Source organism: Lontra canadensis, unplaced genomic scaffold (genome assembly GCF_010015895.1).
Source record: "Lontra canadensis isolate GAN:19392208 unplaced genomic scaffold, GSC_riverotter_1.0 scaffold737, whole genome shotgun sequence".
Lineage (NCBI taxonomy): Eukaryota > Metazoa > Chordata > Mammalia > Carnivora > Mustelidae > Lontra > Lontra canadensis.
Window position 1 is genome coordinate 19,873 of NW_022631721.1, and position 7,043 is coordinate 26,915.

At 34.3% G+C, this 7,043-nt stretch overlaps 1 pseudogene; it reads left to right on the forward strand.

Moving 5' to 3' along the window:
• Nucleotides 1-5,899: 5,899 nt before the first annotated feature.
• Nucleotides 5,900-6,827, forward strand: LOC116863232 (annotated as a pseudogene).
• The last annotated feature ends 216 nt before the right edge of the window (nt 6,828-7,043 follow it).

Here is a 7,043-nt window from a genome sequence, read left to right on the forward strand (position 1 = left end):
GAAAACATATATTAGGACAAAATCACAAATGCCATATGGAAGGTGTTGGGGGTGATGAACACAACAGGTGAAGAGGAGTGGGAGGTACAGATTTCTAGTTATGGAATAAATAAGTCACAGGAATAAAAGGTACAGCAGAGGGAATATAGTCAATGCTATTGTAAACCTGTTGTATGGTGACAGATGGCAAGTTTATGAAGATATTGGGTCTCTTTAACCTCAACACTTGGACACTGTGATCTGGTCTTTATGAGACTGTCTTTATTACTAAGTGAAGTGTGGCTTCATTTTGTCTTCCTGTTTATAAAATATGTAAGTGATTTCTAATATCTGTGATTGTTAGCCTACAATGGTTTTTACTTTTGTCTGTAGGAGGGAAATTTTGAAATATTTATCAAAATTTAGACTCCTATAAATATTCTACAAGTATTTGTATATATGCAAAGGAATGCATGCAAATGGATTTAGCACTATAGCTGTGATGTGATATTGGTAGCAACCTGATTTCTTAAAATTTAACCAACAAAGCAACTGCTAAATTACATACAAATCTCCTCTGGTATTCTATGCAATTTACTCCTATAATTGAAAATGAAAAGCTAAAGTTTCAAATATTCTTCTGATTTTTCAAGATATTAATATGCATCTTTGATAGGAGAAGATGGTGTGGGGAGAAGACCCTGAACACACCTTCTTCACAGACTACACCAAATTATACTTATTAGTAGTACAATTCCTCCTGAAGAACCAGGGCTGACTGAACAGCTTCTGAACAACCAAAGACAAAGACAAAGGCAAGAGCACAGAATAAACAGGAGACACAGTAACAAAGTGAGGGCCCACCCCCTTGCCTGGACCATAAGTGGGAGGGTTAGTACTGAGGGCCTGGGAAGATTCCTCTGTCCTTGGGCACAGAAGGAAAAGCTGCAGTTTAAAAGCACCAAAAAGCTGCAGGGATTCTGTATCCCCATATACCCTAAAAGCCCAGACTGGACTAGGATCTGTATCCAGTTGCCTGAGACCTCAGTGAAAAATCCCTATCAAAATAGCAATAGCAATTTTCACAAGAACAGATAATCGTAAAATGTGTATGGAACCACAGAAGACCCCAAATAGCCAAAGCAAACTTGAGAAAGAATAATAAAGTTCAAGGTATCCCAATCCTAGATTTCAAGTTATACTACAAAGGTATAATAATGAAAATAGTACAGTACTGGCACAAAAACAGACACATACATCAATAGAACAGACTACAGACCCAAGAAATAAACTTATGATCATATTGTCACTTAATCTATGAAAAAGAGTTAAGAAAATGCAATGGGGAAAGAACAGTATTTTCAATAAAAAGTGCTAGTAAAACTGGAGAGTTACATATAAAAGAATGAAACCTGCTACTTTCCAACCCAGTGTACTCAAATTAAAAAAAATAATAATAATAAAAAAAATAAACTCAATGAATTAAAAAACTAAATGTGAAATCTGGAACCATAAATAATCCTAGAAAAAAAATCACAGGCAGTAATTTCTCTGACAGGGACTATAGCAACGATTTTCTAGATATGTTCCCTTAGGCAATGGTGATAAAAGCGAAAATAAACTACCGAGACCACAGCAAAACAAAAATTTTTGCACAACGAACGAAAGCATCAACAAAATAATAAGTCTACCTACTGAATAGGAGAAGATATTTGCAAACAATATATCTGATAAGGGTTAAATTCCAAAATATATAAAGAACTTATGCTACTAAACACCAAAAAATAATCAATCTGATTTTAAAATGAGCAGATGACCTGAATTCACAAGACATATAGATGGCCAATAGACACTTGACAAAATGCTCAACTTCATGGATCAATAAGTAAATACAAATCAAAACCACACTGAGATGTTACCTTCCACCAGCTTAGCATGGCTAAAATCAAAATGACAAAAAATAACACATGTTGGGAAGATGTGGATAAAAAGGACCTTACATATGCTGTTTGTAAGAATGTAAATTATTACACCCACTGTAGAAAACATTATGGAGTTTTCTCAGAAAATTAAGAAGAGAAATACCTTAGGACCCAATGATTTTATTATTGGGTATTTTCCACCCCCCTTAAAACCCACCAATTTGAATAATATACACATCCATATGCTTACTGACATTATTTTACATTATTTACAATAACCAAGATATGAAGGCAACCTAAGTGTCTGACAATAGATGAATGGATAGGGAAGAGGTGATATATCTATATCTATATCTATAGACACATATATGTACATATATGTGTACATATATGTATCTTAGTGTGTGTATGTATATACAATATATGTAATGGAAAAATACAGAGCCATAAAAAAGGGTGAGATCCTGCCATTTGAGGCAGCATGGATAGATATAGAGGGTATTATCATAAGTGCAATAGCTCAGATTGAGAAAGACAAATACCATATGATTCTCTTCATAAGTGACTTATTTTTAAAATGTTATAAACAAACAATAATCAGAATCAGATGTTTAAATATGGAGAATAAACTGATGGTTGTGGGAGGAGAGGTGGGGGGTGGTAAAAGGGGTAAAAGGGAGAGGGAGATACTGACTTTCAGATATGGAATGAATAAGTCATGGGAGTAAAACACAACAGAAGGAATACAATCAATGATATAAAACCAGTGTAAGGGGACAGATGGTAGCTAGACTTGTAGTGAACATAACATAATGTATAAACTTGTCAAATCACTAAGTGTATACCTGAAATTAACATTGTGTGTCAACTATATTCACATTTTTTTAAAGTAATAACTTAAAAAAGAAAATGTATGTAAATTTGTTGAGCACAGAGCAGGCATTTTTCAAGGGAACAATGGGATCCAAAATTAGTGATGTGGAGTGTGGATATAATAAGCAGGTTGGGGCTGAGAATTGAAAGGGTAAGGGATTTCTGGAGAGGCTTTTAGATCTGGCAGAGGATTTAATCCTGAATGGTTTTTGGAAGAAGATGGGCAATAGCCTAACACTGATGTCAGAAAATGTTTTGGGGTTTTTTGTTTTTTGTTTTTAACAAATCTGGTAACTGTTTGGACATTTTTATTTCAGAGCTCTATTTTCATTTTAGTGTTAGTAATAAAAGTACATAACAAAAATAAATTGTTTATTTATTCATTCTACTTTATATAGGTGGAGATGTATAAATTAATAAAATCTGGCTGCAACCTTCACTGAAGGGTCCACTACTATGCAGCTCAGCACTATATTTAACTAGTCCCAAAAGAACAGAGAATAAATCATCTCCTGAGTATGCAACTGAGTTCCATAGGAATATGAGGAAAAATAAGTACAGACAAAGGGAAATCAGATTGATTGGATCAGCTGGTAGGTACACTTTTGCTTTTATGTCACTATATTGTTAGCTGTCTGGATAGATGCATGTCATGGCATCATTATACTTCTTAGGTTATCTCTCCTTTTCTTTTCTCCACTCTGGTCTCTCAGGGATTTATACAATGACCAGAGGAGGTAAAATTGTTTTGTCTTTGGATAGTATTCTGTCAATCTTCATCTTATCCAGGGAGCTGTGAAATATTTTACCTTCAAGTCAGAGGGCTTTATTCCCTGGAAATCTCTTAAAGAACTCAGAGGCTTACAATAGTAATTCTTGAAGTTCAGGTCAGAACAATGTTTATGGTAATATGGAAAGATAAAAGCGATAAAAGAAATTTCTTTGATTAGAGCAGAAACTATAGAAAGATTGAATGCAATCAAGCCTGCATTTTCTCCATGTGAGAGGCTTTTACATGACAGAGGCAAGGGTGAACTCATGACAAAAACCTGAAATAGATTATGAATGCACTGCCTCTCACATTTTAAGTAAATTAAGAAAATTTGGGGTTATGTTTAAGACCTGTATCATTAGACATATAAAAAATGTGCTACATTGTCAATGAATGTGCTCATTTCTCTTCCATTCCAGAGGTTATTTTGTTGAAAAAAATTGCAGGGATCCCAAAGTTATGTATAGTTACTAATTGTAAAATTCAATATTTTCAGTAATTGTTCAAAACACAGGAACAATCTCTGCCTTTTGATCTGCCAATTTTGCTAGTTATCAAACTAGTATATGTACAGTTACTAATTATAAAATATAATATTTTCAGTCATTGTTCAAAACACAGGAACAATCTCTGCCTTTTGATCTGCCAATTCTGTTGGTATGGTATACCAAATATGTGTCTATTCCTAAAAGAAGAGAATGTTGATTGTCAAGAAAAATTAAAAGAAAAAAAGGCACAATACAAACTTGACACTTATGCCCTACAGACTTACCCAAGTCTGTAATAATACTTGATAATACTTAATAATACTATCAAGAACTTATGGCATAGATAAAATGCTGGTTCCTAAGAATAAAGAGAGAATGTGATGGATAAAAGTCATACAGATAAACATTTTAATAATTTGTGGTTTCTAAAAGTAAATTTTACAAAGAATTTTATTGATTCTACTTGTTTAGTCTTCTGGAGAAAAGACAAGAAAAATTTGTCATCACAAAATTCCTTTATGAACTCCTCTTGTCCTCAGAAAAATTTGGAAAGCAAAAAGACAAAGTGAGCAAAAAAGAAAAAAGAAAAAAAAGGAAAAAAAAACAAACAAGTATGTCAATTGTTAATTTAAATAAGGAACATGAAGATGACATAAATGTACCAGTTTGCTGTAAAAATGATGTTATTTGTATGGCTTCATTTATGTATTAAATAATATCTTTGGCTTCTGATTTCTTTCACATAAATAAAGAATTCTACTCTCATTTATAACCAAGGCAATTCTAGTATTATATTTCTAAGATAGGAAACACACTTATTTCTTCTGGCCACATTTGAAAGAATATATATTAAAAATAACAATAACCATAGCTCTTATTAAGCTCAGAAATTGTGACTGGGTCTTCAGCTTCCACCAAAATCTTAGAAGACAGCAAAGTTCAAAAATGGCATCAGAGTTAAAACTCAGAATTAGACATTTCAGTCCTAGGAGCACACAACCTTGGAAACTAGAAAACAGTGTCTCAATATCTAAATTAGACATGATAACGATTCTTGCAGAAACATATTGCTCTTGCCTCTGGAGACATAACTAGAAAAATGTTGTTATGGACAATTTCAGAGAGATTACTGTTTGTGCCCTCTTCTAGGATTTTTATGCTTTCAGGTCTCAACTTTTAGAACTTTAATCCATTTTGAGTTTAGTTTTGTGTATGGTGTAAGAGAGTGGTGTAGTTGCATTCTTCTGCATGTAGCTGACCAGTTTACAAAGCCATCTGTTGAAGAGACTGTTTTTTTTCCCCATTGGAGTATCCAATATGAATTATGGAAACAAGGAACCAAGGAACTCTTAACTGTAGAGAACAAACTGATGATTACCAGAGGGGAGGTTCGTGGGGGAAAGGGAAAGATAGGGGGTGGGGATTAAGGAGTGCACATGTCCTGATGAGTACTGGGTGATGTATGTAATTGTTGACTCACTATATTGTACACTGAAATGAATATAACACTGTGTGTTAACTATACTGAAATTAAACTAAAATAAATAAATAAAAATTAAGCAATATATTGCACATGTAGACAATTTGGTAACAGGTACAGGTGTTATGTAAAGTCACTCGTGAGGGGGCTTTTAACATAGACCTGTGAATACGGTTTTCATTTCAAGAGAGGATGTATAAAATATTTATGCTTTAACAGGCTGAGTGGATATTGCAAAACTGCACACAGGAAAAAAGTTCCATTGCTTCATTTCATTGGAGCTTATAATAGGAGCTCTTAAATTTTCAATTCCTTTACTATTCACACACTCTTTCTTTCTGTCTTGTTTCTCAACAGATTTTGCTTAAAGAAAATAAAAAACAATATGAGAAACCATAAAATGATTACAGAGTTCATTCTCTTGGGCATCTCAGATGACCCACAGCTTCAGGTTGTAATCTTTATATTTTTATTTATGGCTTATGTATTAAGTGTCACTGGAAACCTAACCATCATCATCCTCACCTTGATAGACTATCATCTCAAGACTCCTATGTATTACTTCCTGCAGAACTTCTCCTTCTTAGAAATCACATTCACCAGTGTCTCTATCCCCAGATTTTTGGGGGCAATCATTACGAATATCAAGACCATTTCCTATAAGAATTGTTTAGCTCAACTACTTTTCTTCATCTTCATGGGTGTTTCTGAACTTTTTCTTCTCACTGCCATGTCTTTTGATCATTACGTTGCCATCTGCAGCCTCTTCATTACACCACCATCATGAGCAAAAAAGTCTGTACCCTGCTTGTCTTTGGGTCCTGGCTAGGAGGATTTCTTACCATTTTCCCACCACTCATGCTCATCCTCCAGCTAGATTTCTGTGCTTCCAATGTAATTGATCATTTCTCTTGTGACTATTTCCCCATCTTACAACTCTTGTGCTCAGAGACATGGCTTTTGGAGATGACTGGCTTTTACTTTGCTTTTGTCACTCTGCTCTTCACTTTGGCATTAGTGATTGTCTCCTACCCGTGCATCCTTAACACCATCCTGAGAATCCCATCTGCTAGTCAGAGGAAAAGGCTTTCTCCATGTGCTCCTCTCACTTGATTGCCATTTCCATCTCTTATGGGAGCTGTATAGTCATGTATGTCAAGCCTTCAGCAAAAGAAAGAGCATCACTTACCAAAAGAGTAGCTATTCTCAACACCTCAATTGCCCCCATGTTGAACCCTTTTATTTATGGCCTGAGGAATCAGCAAGTAAAACAAGCTTTCAGAAACTTGCTGCATAAAAGTACTGCTTTCTAGAAAGAAATGAAAATATGTATTAACATGAATGGATGTCATTGCGAAGATCCAATAAAGAGCAAATAAAATTTCAACTTCTAGAGTATCTTCTAATATCCATCTCCCAAATACTTGCTATGATGTGCTCATTTCCTTAAGCTTTCTTTTAAACCTAAAGTAACTTTGTTGTGTCTTTCTTTCAAACCCTCTATAGGTTCCATTTCCTCATTGATTTGT